General features: G+C 36.9%; 1 long non-coding RNA gene across 4 annotated transcripts in view; it reads left to right on the forward strand.

Moving 5' to 3' along the window:
- LOC140602819 (uncharacterized) overlaps positions 1-22627 on the forward strand; it is a 173428-nt gene continuing 150801 nt past the window's right edge. For 2 of the 4 annotated variants that reach the window (XR_012005743.1, XR_012005740.1), the window contains exons 1-3: positions 7-871; positions 13701-13843; positions 18370-18627. This is a non-coding gene — a long non-coding RNA (uncharacterized lncRNA). Of the gene's footprint in view, positions 872-13700; positions 13844-18369; positions 18628-22627 lie in introns of all 4 variants that reach the window. The other 2 variants (XR_012005742.1, XR_012005744.1) reach the window with 2 other exon arrangements.

Consider the following 22627-nt stretch of genomic DNA (forward strand, 5'->3'; position numbering starts at 1 on the left):
TACTCTGAAAAAATAAACAATTGCATTCCTTTTGATTAATTTTTCACTCATAAAGGCCTAAGTACTAAAATCTGCTGGTAAACTGACATTAGTTTTAGTGTGAAATAATTTACTTAGTTTTGGTCTTTCCTATTACATTGTGATCTTATTTATTTTTATATAAGATCTAGCATCACATAATGATGATAAATCTTATATTTATAAACACTTATTAAAAAGAAGGTGGGAGATATAAAAATTATCTTTGTTCATTTACATATCATTTGGAATTAATGAAAACTTGTGGGTAACACAAATTAAATGCCTTAAGAAATATGGCTCTGGATAGTTCACATTTTATAATAATAAATTATAGCATAATTTCAATATTAGATATAGAGTGGATTACTTAGGCTCAGGCCCTGTTAATATAGAGCTGTCTCTCTTTTGTGTTTGTCTCATTTCCTAAAATATTCGTAGCTCTCCCATGAAGACACAACACATCTCCAGCATTCCAAGTATGTAAGAGTCTATCACCTAATAGGAGCCAAATGTAATTTTGTTGATCTGAAGTAAAATAGTTCTTCTAGTTATTATTCAGTCTTGCAATGCTTATGCTTTATGCTGTAGGAATTATCAAAACATCTGAATTATTTCTTTTTTTTATATTATGAAAATAGGATAATCAATAACATCTTTAGTAATTTATAATTAGAGTTACTTGGTTTGGGGTGCACATGTTACGAAGTCAAAAGCATAGAAGTGTATACAGAAAAAAGCAAACTTCTTTCTAACCTCTTCTCCAGCTGCATCTGTCTCACCTCATCCTCTCCAGGGATTTCTGTTATCATCAGTTTCTTGCATATCTTCAGAGGTATTCTACAGAATCCAGGTGAGTGTGCATGTTCTTTTTATTTCTGCTAGTTAGAGATTTTGCTTTTATCATTTTTCAGTATATCTTACATCTATAATAATAGATGGAGAGCTCCTCATTCTTTTAATGACTACATAGTGTCTCATTGAAGGGGGCAGCTATAGTGGATTAACTCCTATATTTATAGATATTTCGGTGGTTTTCAATATTTTATTATAACACTGCTTCTTTTCATCCATCTGAGTGGCTATAACAAAATATCACCCAGACTAGGTGGCTTATAAACAACAGAAATTTATTTCTCACAGTTTTGGAGGCTGGAAGTCCAAGGTTAGGATGCCACCCAGCATGCGCTCTTCTGGGTTGTAGAATTTTCCTTGTGTCCTCATCATAGAAGAAGGGACAAAGGTGTTCTTTGGGGTCTCTTCTATAAGGGATTTCTTTAAGTAATGGGGACATAAAGAGACTATAGCACTGCTGTACTGAACATTGATGTACGTGTTCACACATGCACATATATCTGTACACAAAATATTTAGAAATAGAATTGCCATGTCAAAAGCTGCATGCATTTTAAGTTGAACAGAAAATGCTACAGAGATTTAATGCCACCAATTTACACTTCGGTTAGCAATATATAAAAATTCTCTTTTTCTCTATCTCATCAAGAAATTGTGGACCAAACTTTGGCATTTGTTAATTTGATGAAACTGTTATTATTTTTTAGACATTGATCTAGGACTTCTAGCCTATGTAGTAAGATATGAATTAGAAACAAGAGGAAATAGTTTTTATATTTCTTTTGAATTTCTTATATAATCTGTCATACTGCTTTAAGACATTGTTTGCTTAAAAATCTAAATTGTTTTCCAGAGGGTAGGAAAGATGCTGTGCAAATCGACCATATATTTTTACCTAGTCTTCTTGGGTGTAATGGCATGTGTTTGTTAGTGTATGAACTAAGTCTGTGGCCATGGAACAAAGAAAATCTAACTGATCTATAGAGGATTTTAATTTTTTTCCTGGCCTCTTTAGAATGACATTCATATCAACTAAAAGAATGCAGTATATGTTGGTCATTATTGCCAGTTTAATAAGAAAATTCATATCCCAAATGGTACCAATCTCTTAAAACTTGCAGTTCATATCAAATGTTATTTTTCTCATCTTATTTATTTGCTATCACTGCATAATGTGTCACTGATAGAAAAATTCAGTGACAGGTTTCCATCTTAAACAGCCATTTAAAAGCTCAACATTTGAAGAAGTTCATTATCTACACACATATATTCTACACTGAACTAATTTATAAATGTTACAAAAATCTTAGAAAATATTTAATTTCTGTTAGCACAGGACTGTTTAAATCTCCAAAGGCTAGAGAATACATGCAAGATCTATCACTTTTCTCTTTTTTTAATGAGTTATACACTTTATTTTTTTTATTTTTATTTTTTTAAAGGTCATTAAAAGGAGGGAGAGAATCTTTTTTTCTAATATGTTATTAAATTCAATTTGCCAAAATGTAGTATAATACCCAATGCTCATCACATCAAATGTGGAGAGAGATATTCTGAAACGGGCTCTCTGCCCAGCATGGAGCCCGATGGAGGGCTTGATCTCACAACCCTGAGATCATGACCTGAGTCAAAATCAACAGTCTGTCACTTAGCTGACTGATCCACCCATGTGCCCCAATCTATCCCTTTTCTACCTTTTGCATTAACAAGACCAGTGTAGGGCAAGCTCTAAGAATCCTTTACAATGGTACTTTATCAGATCTATACCACAAATACTTGCTTATTTGAATAGTCCTATTCATATTCATATATTCAACCACTTATTAACAACTACTCAGGATATTTCACTGAGCTGAGTCCTGCGTGATCTTTTAAAAGATGTTTGTTTGTTTGTTTGTTTATGAGAGAGAAAGAGAGAGAGAGTATGTACTAGCAGGGGGAGGAGTAAGAGAGAGGAAGAAGCAGACTCCCTGCCTACCAGGGAGCCCAATGTGGGGCTCATCCCAGGACCCTGGGATCATGACCTGAGCTGAAGGCAGATACTTAACTGACTGAGCTACCGAGGCACCCCTGAGTCCTAGGTGATTTAAAAGAGATTATTAAGGTGCACCTCTGTGGTGCAGTCAGACTCTTAATTTTGGCTCAGATCATGATCTGAATGTTATGAGATCAATCCCCACCTCGGGCTCTGCGCTCGGTGTGAAGCCTGCTTGGGATTCTCTTTCCCTCTCCCTCTGCCCTTCTAGCTCATGTTCTTTCTCTCTCAAGTAAGTAAATCTTTAATAAGGAAATAAAGAAGATTATTAAATATATATTGCTTATCTTTGGAGAGCTCACATCTTCAAATGTTGGAAGGGCATAGAGAGCATGTCAATACTTTTACTGGGAATTTTGTTTGTACCACTGAGTTTCCTTTTAAAATTGAGATCAGATAGATAGACAAATATATCTGTATCTGATGCATATCTATCTATACATGTATAAAAAAAGAAATAGTAAATTAAGAAAAAGGTTTTTTTTTTTTTTAACGTTTTAACTATATAGATACTGAAGAGTAGAGAAGAAAGAAAAATAGGGAAAAATCTCATCCATTATACTTTTAGGGAAAGGCAAACACTATTAGTAACTTGGCATACTCTGTATCCTTTTAATCTTTTTTCTAGGTATATTTTATTTTGTTAAGATCATACTAGAATATTAAGTTTTGTTTTTACTTAATGTGTAATACGTATTATTACAGTACTTTTTAAAAACTACAAAATATTCTATCTATAGTTATATCATAACTTACCTACATTACTCTAATTTTAAATACCTGTATTTTTTCTACTCTCAGTTAATATGAAACACACTGTGATCAGTATCTTGTGATATATATCTGTGTCTGCATTATTTTTCTATTGGGTAAAATTATTGGACCTCATGATGGAGATATTTTTATGCATTTCAGATATGGTTCAATTAGGGTTCAAAAAAATGTAACAATTTTTAATAGTAACTAAATTTCCTGAGTACTTCAGGTATATTTTCTCATGACTCCTTTTTAGTAGGTATTATTACCGATCCTTTAAAACTAAAGGTATTTGGAAGCTCAGGTAACATGGAGACATGTGTGGTTACTTATATTTATAAGCATATAGAAACACTAGAGAGAGATTTGCTCTGGATATTTAGAGCAAATATTGGCCAATTTATAAACCGTTTTTGTGCTGGAACTAGATTTCAAACCTAGATTTTTCTGGCTATTGAACAACAGAAATTTATTTTCTCACAGTTCTGGATACTGCAAGTCCACGATCAAGGTGTTGGCTTCTTCTGAGACCTCTCTCCTTGGCTTGCAGATGATTGCTTTTCACTCTGTCCTTACACGGTCTTTCCTCTCTGTCTACATGTCTGTGTTCTAATGTCTTCTTATAAGGACCCCAGTTATATCGGATTAGACCTTATTTTATCTTTAAAGATTTAATTACCCTGAATTAGCTGAAAAGCTCTGCAAATTTTGAGATATTCTGTACAATACCTTATTTACATTGATTTTTCTTGTTTCTTTCTCTTCAGATATCTATAATCTCTTATCACATAGAAATACTTAGCCTGAGGATCAGTTCACCTTGAAATAGGATGTTTTATATAACATAGTTTCCAAAATGTCGGTATTCACCCATTAATGGATCCTGAGATTAATGTAATGGGTAAGACCAGTGTTTTGAATGAAGTAGAATAGAACAGAAAATAAATAAGATTTACAAATTTTTGCTTCAGTTGTGTGTATATGTGTTAAGTTGCAATCAAATGTATTTTTAATTTTAGGTGCGTAACATAAATATTTTTCCCCATAATAGTTTCTTTAGTAAAAAAAATCTTATACTTCCTTCGGCTGGGGGGTACTATTTATTCTGGCAAATGGTCCAACTACTCCCCACTTTATCACCGAAACCTCCAGGATTATTATTATCTAGCATATACTGACCTTGGGACTCAGGCAAATGCATTTGGTATCAGAATTTCAATGGGATTGAGCGAAATAATTGCATACATCAGCTCTTAGCTTCACCTATATCTTCAATAGGGATCAGATGGTTTTCTCAGAGTTACTTTCTGACTCTGAAATTCGGGGAGAATTTCCATCTCCCAATAGTTGAGCAATATTGGGTTACTTTTTAAACTTTTTCCTGTCAGCCTGTGGTTTGGTTCTAGGTGAATAGTGCCTGGGAGATCATGGTGATCTTGTGTCATATTTCAACATATTTAAATGCAGATTTGAGGGCCCAGGCTGGCTCTGGGGAGCCCTTGGCTTGGGTTGGAAACTGATCCCCCATCCTGGGGACCTCAGTGGTCAAGAAGCCAACCTTGGGCTGCTAAAGCAGGCCTACATCAGCCTACTGTTCTGGTGCTTTGCATGATTTTCTTATTCCTTCAGTGCAAACACGTTCTCCTTTTCTTCCTCTTCTTTCTGATCGACTTCACTAATCTGTTAGAGCTATGTAGGCTCTGGGGAATCCTAAGCTTTTGCAGTCACTCATGCCAATGTGCTCATACTTCATTTATTCTGACTTGTTCCACTCATTTCCAATCCTTCAAACTGCACCCCACTTAACCTTCCAAATCTTGTTACAAAAATCTTTTGATTCTGTATAAATATTCAGAACAACTCTCTCTAGTGTTTATACATGCTTATAAATATAAGAAACCACACATGTCTTCATCTTTAAGCTCTTTTAAATTAAGTGCAATTTTCTTCTATAGACACAGAGCTTTGGGGCATTGACTTCCCATATAATCATAGTACTCAAATCCTATACATTCCTAAGTCCTCTCTGTTACTTGTCTACTTGTGAGGTTTGATATACCAATACAATACTCAGATTTAGGATCTAATCGTGACACAGAAGGTAACATTCCATGTATGTGTGTATTTTCAAGTTCCAGCATTTTAGGTGTCTAACATACTGATTATAAATGATACGTACCAAAATAAATATTTTCCCGAGGCTCAAGGTTTGTAGTCAGTCTGAGCCAGATCCTAATACCTCCAGAGATTTCAGTGATAAAGGTCGCTAAATTATTCTACAAAATAAAAGATAAGAGACAGAATAGGGAAAGATTTTGAAATGATAAGGAGGCTGGTGGATCAGTGTTTTCAAAACTTTCTTGATAATACACGTCTTGGCCTTCAGATATTTCTCCGTCCAATGCATCATTGTTTGAGCGGGTAAATAGAGCAAGGCTCTGATCCACTTCACACATTCATGCCTCATACCTAGTGGTGTGTGGGAGCCTGTACCTGTTGACTCAGGAGAGCCAATTGTGAGCAACTATTCCCAGCCTGGCTTTTAGTGACATCATGGTAGTGAAAATATCAACGTTGAAACTGGCCATAGCGGGAGTATTTATGCCACAGAAATTGGCAAATATATGTTACAAATCAGTACCTTTTGTTTTGAATTCCTTCATAAAACATTTTTGTCAGCACACATTTGCTTATATATGATCTTTTACTTTTAATCTTCCTTTTCCAAGAAATAACAATTTTTAAAAAATATTATTTATTTATTTATTTATTTGAGAGAGAGAGAGAGAGAGAGAAAGAACATTTGTGTGCAAGTGGGGTGAGGGGCAGAGGAAAAGAATCTTCAAGCAGACTCCTCACTGAGTGCAAAGCTTGAAGCAGGGCTCAATCTCACAACTCTGAGATCATGCTGAGCTGAAACCAAGAGTCAGAAGCTCAACTGATTAGAGCCATCCAGGCACCCCCAGGAAACATCATAATTTATTGAGACACACCATGTCTGGAGGGACTAGGTAAAAATACAATTTCTCATCTGAAATTTCATATATTCTCTTGAATTACTTCATTAGAGAAATATTTTATGGCATTGTATGCATACGCGTTTTCAATAGAAATGGTCAGTGTTGAACACCATTTTAACTCTGTTATCTGTAAAAACTGAAAAAGTGAGTGAGGGGGGTTTTCCACAATCTTATTCTAAGTTTGACATGATCTGTCATTACATTTCTTGTCAGTTCAATGTCCACTGATTCTCCCTTCACGGTCATTATAGAGATGTACTTTTGACTTAATTCTAAGTTGATAATTCAACTTGCAACTCCAGTTGCAGCTGGACCTTCATTTAGAGCACATATTCTAGACAGAAACCTTCAAGGGTTAATGTATAACCTTGGACCCACCTGGAAACCTCTGCCCTTGCTTTGGATTGCACTGAGACCAATCCGCACACTCAAGGAAACAAACAAATGTGAATGCTAAGGTAAATTAATACATTACACATATAATACCTACTGAACTTGAAGGCACAGAAACTAATGTAGACCTTTGTCAAAAGGTTGAAATTCAGGCGCCTAGTTGGCTCAGTAGGATAAAGTGTCCGACTCTTGATTTCAGCTCAGGTCATGATCTCAGAGTCTGAGATCCAGCCGGGCATTGGACTCTGTGCTCAGTGTAGAGTCTGCTTGAGATTCTTCCCTTGCTCTCCCTCTGCCCCCCACCCCTCAAATAAAGGGAAAAAAAAGTTTGAGATTAGATCAGTGATTCTCAAGTGACAGCGATTTTCCCTCCAGGAGACATTTTGGCAATGTCTGGAGATATTTTGGTTGTCACAGTTAGTGGGGAAGGCTATTGTCTCTAGTGGCTAACACCTGCTGCTAAGCTTCTAAAATGCCTTGGAATGTCCCACAGTGAAGAGCTATCTCGTCCCCAGTGTCAATATGCTCAGGTTGAGAAACCCTAGATTGGATGGAAAGGGGGATTACAAGACCGCTCACCCTGTCAACTTTCTTAAAATGCATCTTAATTGCCCCTACTCTCTATCCTTGGCAGCTGTCACATCTGTTTCCACAACTCCAATCTTCGGGATACTCCACCCTTCCTCTCAGAGGCTACACTTCCTTTTCTCATTTGAAACAATTTAGCAGTGGCTTATTTCTCTTCCTAACTCTCAACACCCCTGCATTCTCCAAAATTATCTTGCCGCTCTACCCAGCAGAGCAAATGAGTTTCCTTGAGATCTATTTTCCTTAGGGAGTTATGGGGAAAGGTGTAAGGAGTGTTGTAAATAATAAACTTGGTTTTCTTCTCATATCCACGGGAGAGCTAAGTTAATCTTGAAATGCATGAGTAATATCTTTCTTAATTTTATATTCGTTTTTTTTTCTATTCAAGTTTGTCATGCTTTCTACTTTGTTCTTTATTTGGATAATTAAAAGGTAATAACTCAGCAGGTGGATTTTCCCCAGCTGTCAGAATTCCTGCTAAAATATGATTTAGAACACCTTGACTCAAAAGGGACCTGACAATTAAAGTGGTTTTTTAAAGAATTACACAACGAATGTGCTTCTTTGGAAAGTTTATTTTCTACCCATTACTATACTTTGAAGTAGAATTACTAATTGTTATTCAACTATATTTCATTACAGTTAATTGGCTTCCAACATTTGAAAATGATTTACTCCCACCACTTCAGAAGCTGCTAATAGCAGCTCCTAAATCACAATCTTGACAGAACAGCTTCATGTTCTTTCTTGATTACAATGTCTTTGCAATTCCAAATTTAACAAGGTGATTACATTTTTGAATTTTTGTGCTTTGTGAATTTTTTTTTTAGGAGGAGTGATGTGATGATGTTAAAGGAATCCTGTTTGTAAATTAGAATCTTAAATCTTCCTCCATCCTAAATAATATTCCCAAATTTTACCTTCAAAGAGCAAAAGGCACAACTGGTCTCTGGGAAAATGCAGGCCGACTCTTCCAAGAGCATTTGTACAGGAGTGGGTATAGAAGCACTTCAAAGATAAATTTGATTCCTCCTAGACCATGTCATCTGCAACTCATGGAAATCAAATGCAGAGCTACACACCTCAAAAATCACTGGAAACCTCTAGTATCTTCAAGAGAAAAATAAGTAGGCAGATATTGGGGAATGGAGCTGTTACCATCTTTCATTAATACATACTAAATAATCAGATTAAGCCATGCTTCTGCTACTGTGTAACCCCACAGGCAAATCACTTTGCTTTTTTGAAACCTCTGTAAAATGGGTGGCTATCGTGAATGTCTCATGGTGCCATGTGCATGATTCAGTGAGTTCACTATTAATACATATTTATTGGAAATCATGCATGTAACAGACACTACAGTAGATAAAACAGATGTAGGGGTGAACAAGGTAGTCTGGTTCTTTGCTCTTTATAGCTTTTACTACCTACACTCTGCCATTTGATGAGCAATGCTCATTGGTAACATCAGCAACCCCTGGGAGCTTGTTAAAAATCCAGAATCTCAGGCCCTCCTCAGATGTCCTGAATCAGAATCCATATTTTAACAAGATTCCCAGGTGATTCATATGTACATTAAAGTTTGATAAGCACTGGTCTAGCAGGTATTATGAAAACTACTTCTGAACTTAGGAAAGTGCTATGCAAATATTTTTAAAAGGCCAGTTAATCATAAAATAAGAAAAGGAAGATACAAATTGTATTTCAAATTTCAAAAAAATAATATATGCATGTGTGCTTACTTAAATCAGATAATTTTTGTTAAAATTATGGAGAAAAGATACGTTGTAATTATTATATTATTATTAGACATTCATTTTAACGCTAAAGGAGTTAAGAATAATGTCAGGAAAATATCTGAAATTTCCGGAGGAAGCTATCCACTGAAGCTTACATAAAAGAAGATAAGAGAGATGAAGTTACCTGGTTCAAATCAGTTTAGGTCATTCTCCGAAAATGCGATCTCACAGCCCTTGGTCTTTGTGGAATTACAAACGAAAGACATGAAGGGAAAAGCCTCTTTCCTTGTGGGGAAGAAAGTATAGTTAAGGCGGAGAATAAGAAACAAGGAGATGAGAAAGGAAAAAAGAGCACTTGAGACAAGAAAAGGGTCTGAAAGGGCAAGAATAATTTAGAAAGTATACATTATGTCTCCTGTGGGTGCTCCAGACATCAAAAAGAAGAGAATAATATATTTCAGGGCTTGATATTCCCGAACAGTCGTAACAGCCACAAACTACTGCCAGTAATTTAGCAGAGATGCTATGTCAAGGACAAAATCCACACACTCAACCTCATACTCAACCAAATTGCATGCTATTGACTATGACAAGTCCTTGTTGGAATCCTCTTATCATGGCAAACATCCTTGGTATTCTAAATAGTATCATGACGGGGGAAAGAAGAAAAATATCCTGAGCCCAGGGCACAAATATTCTATGGAAACAAACAAGAAAGAAATTGAGCAGCTGTACAAGAAATTGTTCATATGCAAAGACAGTTGTAAATTTTGTAGACACTAAACATATAAAATACACTCTCTGAAGCACTGTTTCCTAAAAGGTAAAATAAATAAGTGGACAAAAGTGACTTTTGTCATTATAGAGCAGTCAGCTTCAGTTTCAGTACTGAGAAGATTCCAGAATTAACCACCTGTTATTGATTTTAAGCTTGCTAGAAGAACAGCAAAAGTATTCCAATACTTTGTCTTCTAATACTTTGGAAGACAGCCAAAGTATTATGCCAACAATATAGGATTAAATACTCCAAATTATGCTACTTGGGCAGCACACTATTAATCAAAGGAGTGCTTAATGACAGAAGTGAACTGAATCCAGTTCCCCTTTCCTTGGGTGGTATTTACAATGTGATACCAAAAAGAGTATCAATACATCTATTTAGCAAATATTCATTAGGCCATTAATATGTACCAGTGGTAGCATGTGAGCAAGTTTTCAATCAAATTAAAGAAACCAAAACCATGGTAGCAACTGAATGAACGTCAACCTTTCATGTGGAAGCCAAGCCCATCCTTATCATTGGTCCTATAAGTGGCCTCTGTAACATCCCCATCATAATGTTATTGCTTAGATGTCATCAATAGTAAGATCCATTAGTTGTAAGCCTATTGGGTGTCTCAGGTATTGTATATACAACACTGACATGGGCTGTGGAGGTGAGAGCAACCACAAATAGGAAAGGCAACAAATAATAATTTTGACCATCAAATATTTTGGGGTCCACTACGATGAGAGTCATTACTGTTAATTTATAGAGCAATGCGAACTGCAAATCAGTTGCCTCACTGGCCTCAGAAAAAAATAAATTGACAAAGTAAAAAAAAAAAAAGCGTTGAACACTATATTCCTTTTATCATGTTGTTTGTCACATTTATTGTAGGTAAAACTTCCTGTTTTATTTTTCATCTTCTCAGCTGTAAGTTCCCTGAAAGTAGGGATTGTGTTTACTGTGTATTGGTCACTGTTCTATTTGTAGCAAGTGGCACAGTGCCTGACATGTATTCATTCTAAACTTGTGTTGAGTGTGTGTTATATGATATCACTGTCCTCAGCATTAGAAAAAGGAGTGGTCAACTAGAAAAGGACTGTCCCTTACTTCTTGTCCCAGATTCAAGAAGCACCACGCCACTCCAGTATCTAGTAGGATAAACAGAAGAAATTCACACCTAGAACCAACAGAGTGAAAATATTAAATACCAGAGACAAAGAACAGATCTAGGGGCACCTGGGTGGTTAAGTTGGTTAAGCATCCACCTTTGGCTTGGGTATGATCTCAGGGTCCTGGGATGGAGCCCCGCATCAGGCTCCCTGCTTGGCTGGGAGCCCTCTCCCTCTCCCTCTGCCTCTGCCCCTGCTTGTGCTCTCTTTCTCTATCTCAATAATAATAATAATAATAATAATAGACAGATCTTAAACACAGGAGGAAGAGAGATTACTTATACAGGAACTACAATTAGATCAAGAGACAAGTTATCAATAACAACAAAGAAGTTCTCAGCGTAATCAAGAAATCCAGGCTAACGGTCAAAATTAAGAGATAATTGCCATTCTGGAATTATATTCCCAGCGAATTTTTTTTTCAAGAAGAAAACATAAAATATAGATGTTTTCAAAAATTAAGAGCCTTTATTGATAAGAGATATATTCCTAGAGGAATACCTATGGCATATACTTCAACAATAAGGGACACACACCAGGAGGAACATTGATATGCAGAGAGCAATGGTGAGCAAAGGAAATGGTGAAGCATATGAGGAAACCTAAACAAACACTGTTCACCACAATAATTATGATACATTATATTAGAGATTCTTAATCAGAGAAACTGGTGAACATGCGCATCAAGACTCTTTTACAAAGATCCTCGGAACAGCCTTTGGAATAATAAAGGTTGCAAGGTTACATACCAATAATTGCTCTGAAAAAACTGAGTACGAGCAAAAGGGTAGAGTAACGTGAAGGGTATTGCTACTGAGGGGTGAGCTGCTTTGTATTAGAAAAAGGATGGGATGAGCACTGGATGTTATTCTATATGTTGGCAAATTGAACACCAATACAAAATAAATTTATAAAAATTTAAAAAAAAATAACAAAAAAAAAAAAAAAAGAAAAAGGAAGATCCCTCTGAGAGGTGACCCCTGAATAATCTAAAACCCCTGACTTCTTAAATCTGAAAACCAAGGGCAGGCCCCCGGGCTTGTGGTGATTTTATATAAGTTTGAGCAACTGGGCAGTTATTCTCTTTCTCTAACAACTTGAGTACAATAGTGGATAGCTGGGGATTTTAAAAAAAGAGACAGATTAGTCTAAATTACAGATGTAGAAAATTGGACTGATACTTGGGAATCCTGCATTCTAGGCTGGACAAGATATGCAATTTTCTTTACTTTCAATTTTATTGATTATAAAAGATGGAGTTGAATTAGATGATGTCTAATGTTCTTTCTAGCTCTAAAAGCATAGGATGAAATAAAGAGAAATTGGGGGCAATTTTTCTTAGAGAAGTTATTAGAGTAAGTGAAATATGTATATGTACGTGTAAAATTTGAAAAACTTCCTTGCTTTCACTTGTTGAAACCAGTAGTAAATAGATCAGAGACACAGCAAGTTTTTCTTTAAAACAATGGAGTTTTCCTTGGAATATTTTGTATATTCATATTCCTAGTTCAGCTATATGGGTTTTCATATGCATATGGGTTTTCATATGCATAAAGGTCAAGGTCTATTAATTAAATGGATTTTCATATTCACAAAGACGGTCATTTGAAAGCAGCCACATGTTAATTTTCTATTAAATGAGGATCTTCTCAAGGACAAAGCAAGGGTGATGTAGGTCCCTCTGAATGAGGCAGCACTTTCTCAGATTCTCACAAACCCATGGTTTTAGTAACTGAATTCTGATAAGAGAGAAAAATGGAAGGCAGTTTGTTTTTATTTGTAGCTTGCCTGCAGTGCTTGATTTTTAGAGATAAGCTGAGGAACTGGATGATTTCTCCATCATTTCATCAGCTACCTCAGCTCATATAATCAATAAAGGGCAGCCTGAGTCAAATTTCAGTGTACTGATTATAAGAATTACGCAGCATTCTTTGCCTCCTTTCCTCTTTGAACATTTTGGTGGAATTACACCTGACTTGTCAAAGGCGGTACTTCCCTTGCTTGTCAACACATCACAGTCCAGTTAGAAGATGTACCAAAGCATCAGCAATCCCTCTCACATCGAACGGAACAACGCAATCATTTTTTCCATGATCATTTCACTGCAGTTAAAAAAAAAATATATTTGAAGTTGGATTTTTCAAAGGAAATTACTTGAAACAACCATGTTGTCTCATATCTGATCCAAGTGTGGCTTTAAAGAAAGGGTTTCTCTGTGGCTAGGACCAGCTTCCAGGCTGCAAATCAACATACAACATTTATTTTTTTTTAATTTCAAAAATCTTTTTTCCTTTCATTTTAAGATGTACTTACTGTTTATCTCTGTCTGAATCCAGCATATACTTTGTTTAAATACAGGGGTTGAACTATGTCTGAATATGACTTCAATTATGGGAGTTGAGAAGAGACTACATCTTGGCTACAAGTAATTAATACTCTGTATTTTGGGGAAATGAAAAATGATGAGCAAGCTGAAGGGTAATTTATGTATAAGAAGAAAGGTGAGGAACTAATCCATTAGCATGTTAATTAAGTAGAGTAAGATTAATATTTCATATAATCATTTGTTTTAATAAATGTATTTAAGCCCATTCTATACCTGTCACTGAGAGATACTGTGCTTCAGGTCCTGAAATGTTGTGGGACCCTTTAGTATTTTCACTGGATATTTGTCCTGCATATAAAATCCCACATTTGTCAGAAGAATGTGAAAAAATATTTCAGCATAATTGTTGATGCCATTTGTGCACTGCTTTTTATTTTAAATAACAAAAAAATCTTTCTTATGGAACTACACCTAAGACCTAAAATAATTATTTGACTTTTTATGAGCCTTTCTTGGTTATTGATGCTTATCCTGGGCTGTTTTGTATTCATTTTACATGTTTGGACAAATGCAGACAGCATAATTTTCAGATTAAATTTGTTTACAGTTTTATTTTGGAAGAGATAGTTCTGCACAAGACACTTAAGTTTTCCTCCAATTCTGAGATTCTGTGATTAATTAAGCTGTTATTAGAATCTAGTTTGACTTTAGGGACTCACCACAAAGAGATTAAGGTTAGACTGTGGAAAACCTAACTGACCGAGCCACCCGGGTGCCCCTAAAATGTGATATTTTTATAAACATCATATTGTGCTGAACTGAGGAAATGAGGAGATGGGGAGACCCCCTAGGTCACTGTGACTAAAAAACGAAGGCCCCAAAAAAAAAACAAAAAAAAAACCAAAAAACGAAGGCCCACACTATTTTCTCTCATGACTTCACTTATTATCTCTAATCGGTGACTTCCAGGTTTGTAACTCCCATCAATTTTCCCCTTTATAAGTCTCCTTTATAAGTAGGATTCCATCCGATATTAGTTACTTGGCGGTTTTCCCCCTTGAATGTCTCAAACGATTGTGAAATTGGACATATTCAAAAAGTGGCAACGTATCCCATAGCCATTCTTCCTTCAGGGTTCCCTAACCTAGTACATAGGTGTCTCTCAATTGAGAAACCTGGGCACAATGCCTGATTCCTCAACTCATCTCCAATCCATCACCAATGCTTTTCTTTCTCTCCAAGACTCTTCAAGTCAGCTTTTTTCTCTCTAACCCTATTCCCACCTCCTGAGTCTAAGCTAACAAATCCCTTTCATGGGTGACTTCCACTGGTCCCTAATGAGGCTCACTACATCTACGTGTGCCACCCGTGCAATCCTTTCTTAGCATGATAGCTAGAGAAATCGTTTTCAAACGTGAATTTTATCCCTTCCCTCCTATGCTTGAAACTCTTTAATGTCTTCACGTTGCTCCTAGGATCATGTCTAGATTTTTAAACATGGCCTACAGGGCTTCATATAAATGCTACCTACCTCCTCTTGAACCCTTTCCAGTCTCCTGCCTATTCTACACCAGCCACATTGATCTCCTTTCAGTTCCTGCCGTATGCCATATTCTTCTCCTCCCCAAGTCATTGCTTATGAAATTAGTTGGAATTAAGGTCTGCTGTGTAATGGAAAGACCAATGACCCTGGCTTAAAGAAGAGAGTTTATTTCTCTTTTACATATAAGTTCAAGTATGCTTCTAGGGATATGTTGGCTGAGACCCATAACTCTTCTATCTTGATGCTCCACCATACACCATGTGTGTCCTCAACCTCACTGTCTATGTGGCATCTCTGACTTAGGAGCAGGACGGAAAAAAAAAAAAAAAGACAAAAGACAAAGTACCAAATAGCATTTCTGTATCCATACCATGTATTAAGTTTAATTGGATGGCCATCCCTGGGTGCAAAGAATGCTGGGAAATGTGATCTTATTTCAGGTGCAGCTAAAAATTTGGGTTAGACAGTTTTCTTTAAAGGTTATTATTCCTCCCCATGTTGTTGTGTCTAAATTTCTGCTCCAGAATATAGACAATCATCCTACTACCTGAGACGAAAGAGAAGATGGATATGGATAGACAATATAAACATGAGCCAGTGATACACTGGCTCTCTGTCTCCCTCTGCCACCCTCTGTTACCCACCCTCTTTGCCTGGCATTTCTTAAGCACCTTATGTGTCTCAGTCTGAAGCCGTTTCCTTAAGGAATCCTCCTCTGACTGTCCCCCCACCCCCAACTTCTATACTCCTATCCCAGCACCTAATTAGGGTTCTTAGTATTTTTTAATAGACTTTAGTCTATTAAATAGTCCTGTATACTCCCTGCCCCAATATATGCACAGCCTCAGTGCATACATTTATAATAGTTTATGAACCTATGTTGATAATCACCCAAAGTTCATAGTTTACATTAGGGCTTACTCTTGGTCTTGTACGTTGCATGTGTTTTAAGAAATGTATAATGACAGGGATCCACCATAGTATTATACAGAAACAATAGTTTTGCTGCCCTAAAAACTTCTGTGCTCTGACTATTCATCCCCCACCTTCCCCCAACCCTTGAAACCACTAATCTTTTTTACTATGCTCACAGTTTTGCCTTTTCCAGAATGTTGTATCATTGAAATCATATACCATATAGCCTTTTAAGGTTGGCTTCTTCCACTTAGAAATACGCATGTAAAGTTTCTCTATGTCTTTTCATGGCTTGATAGCTCATTTCTTTTTAGTGTGAATAATATTCCACTATCCAGATGTATTACAGTTTATCTATTCACCTACTGAAGGACATCTTGGTTGTTTCCAAGTATTGGTAATTATGAATAAAGCTCCTATAAACATCTGCGTGCCAGTTTTGGTGTGGATGTAGTTTTCAGCTCATCTGGCTAAGGACCAAGGAGCATGATTGCTGGATCATATGGTAGGATGTTTAGTTTTCTAAGAAATTGCCAAACTGCCTTCTAAAATGGAATTTTGCATTCCATTTCCTATTGTCCCACATCCTTACCAGTTTTGAGTATTGTCAATGTTCTAGATTTTGGCACTTTAATAGGAATGCAGCGGCATCTCATTGTTTTAATTTGAATTTCCCTGTTGATGTATGATGTGGAGCCTCCTTTCAAATGCTTATTTGCCATCTGTATATCTTCTTTGGTGAGGTATCTACTAAAGTCTGGCTCATTCTTTAGACAGGATGTTTGTTTTCTTATTATTGAATTTTAAGAATTCTTTATACATTTTGGACAACAGTCTTTTATCAGATATATCTTTTGCAAATATTTGTTACCAGTCTGTGGCTTGTCCCTTCATTCTCTTAACAGTGTCTTTTGGAGTGCAGAAGTTTTAATTTAATAGTCTTGATTATCATTTACTTTTCCATAGATCATGTCTTTGGTGTTGTATCTAAAAGTCATTGCCGGGCAGCCCCGGTAGCCCAGCGGTTTAGCACCGCCTGCAGCCCAGGGCATGATCCTGGAGATCCGGGATCGAGTCCCACGTCGCGCTCCCTGCATGGAGCCTGCTTCTCCCTCTGCCTGTGTCTCTGCCTCTCTCTCTCTCTGTGTGTCTGTCATGAATGAATAAATAAATAAAATATCTTAAAAAAAAAAAGTCATTGCCATATCCAAGGTCATGAAGGTATGAAGGCCTTCTCCTACTATTATCTTCTAGGAATTTTACAATTTTGTCTTTAGGTCTATGATCCATTTTAATTTTTGTGAATATTTAAAGTCTGTGCCTAGATTCTTTTTATTTTTTATTTTTTTTGCATATGATGTCCAGTTGTTTTGGCGCCATTGTTGAAAATACTATTGTTGCTCTATTGTATTACCTTTGCTCATTTGTCAAAGATCAAATTTCTGTGATTTCTATTCTGTCTTATTGCTCTATTTGTTTATTCTCTCAACAGTACTGCACTGTATTGATTACCATAGATTTATAGTAAGTCTTAAAGTCAGCCAGTGTCAGTCCTCTGAGTTTATTCTTCTTTCATACTGGGTTGGGTATTCTAAGTTTTTTACTTCTCCATATAAACTTTAGAATCAGTTTGTTGATATTTACAAAATAACTTGCTGGGATTTTGCCTGGGATTGCATTGAATATATAGGTCAAGTTGGGAAGAACTGACATCTTGACAATATTGACTCTTTTATACATGAACATGGAATATCTCTTCATTTTTTAGTTTTTAAAAATTTGTTTTATCAGACTTTGGTAGTTTTAGTCATATGGTACGTATTTTGTTATGTATCATAGTATTTTTAAAATAGTATTTTAAAAAATTTATTCAATTATTCCAAAATTCCAGTAGACTGTTACATGAGATCAAAGCCAAACACTGCATTGTTTACTACTATATCTCTTTTGACACATGATGGACACCTAAGAAATATTTATTAAATAAATGGAATGATACATGCTGTATGTGCTGAGCAATACAATAGAGTTAAAGCTGGTGTTATCGCCTCAACATCTATCTATGTTGATGACCCCATTGATGACCCAGTTACATGGTATTAAATTATCCCTTTGCAGTGATTTGTTCCAAAAAGAGGATGGCTATTTTGACCTATGAAATGTGAGAAGTGCTGGGGAATTCTGGGGAAAATATTCTTACTCTTAGAAGAACCACTGAAAGAGGTGTGTTCCCTTCTTCACAGGCATGTTGCTGGATCTGGATCCCAAACCTAGGCATGTTGCTGGATCTGGATCCCAAACCTAGAAGTTACGCAGTTATCCTACCACGAGCACCAGCATGAAGACAAGATCAAGGACGGATGTACAGAAAGATTTAGGAAAACTACATCCCAAATTGACCCTTGAATAATGTAACTGTGCTCACAAATCAACCAATATGAGGTCTGCTTTTCCTCTGGATGTCATATGCTGTGAAATAATCTATGTCCTAGATGTTTAAGGTAAGTTAGCCCCTGTATTATGGGAGCAATTGCTTATTTTAAAGTTCTATAAATTTGAAAAGTTCCTGCTTGCTTTCTACCCAAGCTAAATTCAAGTATCCCCATTTGGATAGAAGCATGAAGATCCTGATGCTTCCTCATTGTCCCTATTTGATAAATGCACCTTCTTCTCACAGTCACTTCCAAGAGTACATTATGTGCTCTAGTTCTGCCCTAGGTCAGCTTTGTACAATTATCGTAACTGGATTCTACTAGGTAGATGTTTTTATTTTTCTAAGTGTTATATATTTTTTTTCTTTTTTAAAAATCCAGGATATAATACTTATCATCATCTTAAGTTATTGAGGTATAAAAATAATAACCTCAAATTTGACCTTCATAAAAATATATTCTTATAGAAGAATGTTTTAAAATCTCCTCATATAGTCTTTGTATTTTTTACTTTTTATTATCAAATTCCTCTGTATATACACACATGCACACACACCCTACCATACTCTCTCTCTCACATTCCTTTAAATTTCAGCAATTATCCTTGTGCTGCCTGCATAACTCGGAAATGAAGGGAATTAGAATGTTAAGTGGATTAAAAGGTTAATTGCCTAATTTTACTTTCTTTCCTGAAAAGACTAGTTTGACCTATGCAAGTTTCCTTTTTGGAAGCTAGGAATCTTTTGAAATATACTTGAATGAATTAGTTTTTATCTTTCAAGTTAACTACTTTTACATAATACTTCTAATGTTAGTTTCTTGGTAACTGATATTTTTCTGTCTTTTTCTGTTACCATGTTTGGGAAATTGTGATCTCTAAACTTTGTTTCTATTAACAATTATATGAAGAAAATATTTTGGAAAATGTCATAAACAGCTGAATAAGCCTAGCATATATCTTATTTTTTTCAAGATGCCTCCTGGAAATAAATTAAAATACCTGAAAAATTAGAGATATTTCAGAAAATATTCTATTTTCTATTTTTAATTAAATACTGTGACAAAGCAGCCCTTCAAAGGTATTAGAAAAATAATTCATTTGCAAGATCTCACATAACAAAAACCTTTACTATGTCCCAGTATAATTCTCTAAAGTACTGATGAAATATTGCAATTATTCTCAGCATACCATTAACATTTAAGCAACTCACATTCGGTAATGGGAATTTGAAATGCTTCATGTCTTGAATGTCCCCAAAGTGTTACTTGCTTGAGTTTTCAGACTTTGCTTAGATGATAAAAATAAAGCTAGACTTGATTTGATTGGGCTCAGTTCCTTGAGTTTCTTCTTGGTTGATCCTACTTCCCTGTCTATACATTTGATATCTTTGATTTGAATTCAGGGATATTTAAAATATATTGTTTCTATGGGATATTAAAGCCCTACCCTGACGAAGTGACATCTAAAAACTTGACTGTTGATCCCACACCTGTGTAATTCTTAGGAACTTATGAAAGTAGAGAAAAACCTGTGGTAGGGTTTTAGAATTAATACCCTCATTTCATGAGATTATTTTTTTTTCTTTCACCGGTTGAGAAGACAAGGTCCTCAGTTAATGAGTTTTAATTCTTCTTTTCTATCTAAAATGGTCAACTTCATTGGGAATGTGTAGACATTTCCATGAAGGCAAAGTAGTGGAAAGAAAAGTACCTAAAGCTATTGTCAGGAAGGAAAGAAGAAAGCCAAAGTGATAGAACTTGAAGGCGTAAGTCAGGGGAAAATGCAACAAGAAGAGAGAAAAGAGAAATATTAAAAAAATCAGAGATCAAACAGCATAATGAAAAATGCCTGTATTTCTGATGCAGGGAGTTTGCAAGGCCCGGGTGGATTTCATCTATGGATGAGGTGGTGACTAAAGAGAAAGAGCAAACAGAGTTGACTGAGTTGGGCCGGGAGCAGTCATTACCTCATGAGAACATTTATATGGCTTGTCTCTAAAGGCCAATAAACATGACCTGGCTGCCATGAAGCACTGAGCAAAATGGGTCAATACATCAGAGCGAGTCTGCTAGAGAATTGGTTTATTTCCTGTTTCTTTGGTCATTTACAAAATTATGAAATACAAAAAAATGAGTGGGAAATATCAGAAAGAGAGACAGAACATGAGAGACTCCTAACTCTGGGAAATGAACAAGGGTTGGTAGAAAGGGAGGTGGGCAGGGGTGGGGGTGACCGGATGATGGGCACTGAGGGGGGCACTTGATGGGATGAGCACTGGGTGTTATTCTATATGTTGGCAAATTGAACACCAATAAAAAATTCAAAAAAATGTAAAAAATTATGAAATACAAAATATTCACAAAAGGGTATATTAAGGGCACAAAGTGATGTTTCTCAAGCCTAGTTATCATTAGGAGCTCCTACAGATATCGATACGAACACCTCAGGATAATTAAATTGGTGCTCGGGCATCGGTTTTTGTTTTTTGTTTTTTTTAAGCTCTTTAGAGAAATGTACTGTGCAGCCCAGATTGAGAGCCACTAGTAAAAAAGTCTTCTATAGGGAAGACTGGTAGCCCAGTGGTTGAGTGTCTGCCTTTGGCTCAGGGGGTGATCCTGGGGTCCTGGATGGAGTCCGTAGTGGGCTCCCCGCATGGAGCCTGCTTCTCCCTCTTCCTGTGTGTCGGCCTCTCTCTCTGGGTCTCCCATGAATAAATAAATAAAATCTTTAAAAAAATGTCTTCTATAATATATTTCACTGAATTAACTTCTGGAGGTGAATCTATTTGATGCATATAGACCCCCCCACCCCGCCCAGTTTTACTGAGAAATATCATTGTTGAAGGCATGTGACATGATAGTTCCCTGGCCAAATAGGTCCGATGGTTTTGCCCTACGAACTATTGGCCCTTCCTGCCCTTCCTTCAGCTCCAGCACCTCTGGGCCACACAGCTTCCAGATGTTCTCGCCAGCCCTTCTAGGCAGATGGGATGGGGAGCCACTGTGGGCGGGTGGAGCTGCCTCAGCTCCCTCGCCTGGGTGGGAAGGGGAGCGGCCATTCCAGGCAACTCTCAAACACACTCCAGTTGGAAGGATCCAAGAGCCCATGGCTTTGGCTATGAATCAATCCCCAGCCTGTGTGCAGCACAGAAACCCTCCATGCCTGGTCCTGGCTTTGCTCTGGGGGTGATCAGCTCTGCCCACCTACCCCTTGGTTTTAGCATGATCTGCTACATAGCTCTTCTGGTCAGATGTGTCTGGGAGGCACTCTCCACAGGAGGTGGGGCTGTGACTCAGCTTCTGGCCTGGGTGTGGGCAAACCAGGCCCTCGGGATAGCAGAACTCCTCATTAGAGGATCTGAATCAAGCAGATCTTCACTCTACAGAGTTCCCTGGTCAGAGGGCACCACTAATTTGGTGCTGCAGATGAGCAAAACCACCGCTGGGGCCTTCTACTTGGACACTGTGGTATAAACTCTGCCAGAGTTCGTGTGCTAGTTGTTGCTAACCTCTCCCCCCTTTCTCCATCACAGCCGGATTCCCACTGACTGAGCCCAGCAGATTCCCTTTGGGGCAAGTTGAGAGTAGTGACACCTCCTGAGCCAGTGCTGGGGACGGCAGGGCTGGTTGTGTCTCAGTTCTCTCTTCCCACCGAAGGAGCTGCAGGCTCAGGGGTGTGCTCTCCACCATGTGACACTGTGCTGGTCTGGGAGAAGGGCAACGCTGTCAACCTCTCACATCAAGTGCAGTGTGTCTTGGTATCTGTGATGCAGGGGGCGCTTCAGTCTTATCCCCGTGTTGTGATTCGCCAAGTGGATTTGCTTATTCTTGAATCATTGTTAGTTGTTCTTCTTACAAGAGGATGGAAAATCAGGAATGACCTATGTCACCACCTTGGTGATGTCACTTGTATATAGTTATTGTTCATTCATTTTTTAGTGTTGAATAGTGTTGTATAAACATAAACCATTTCACTGTAATATCTTGTGGCATCTTCTGCAAACTAAGCCTCTGTTGTTTTTCTCTCGTGGCCAATCGATTGTAAGGAAATCTTATTAGGCCATAAGTA

The sequence above is a fragment of the Canis lupus genome, chromosome 13, assembly GCF_048164855.1.
Source record: "Canis lupus baileyi chromosome 13, mCanLup2.hap1, whole genome shotgun sequence".
NCBI lineage: Eukaryota > Metazoa > Chordata > Mammalia > Carnivora > Canidae > Canis > Canis lupus.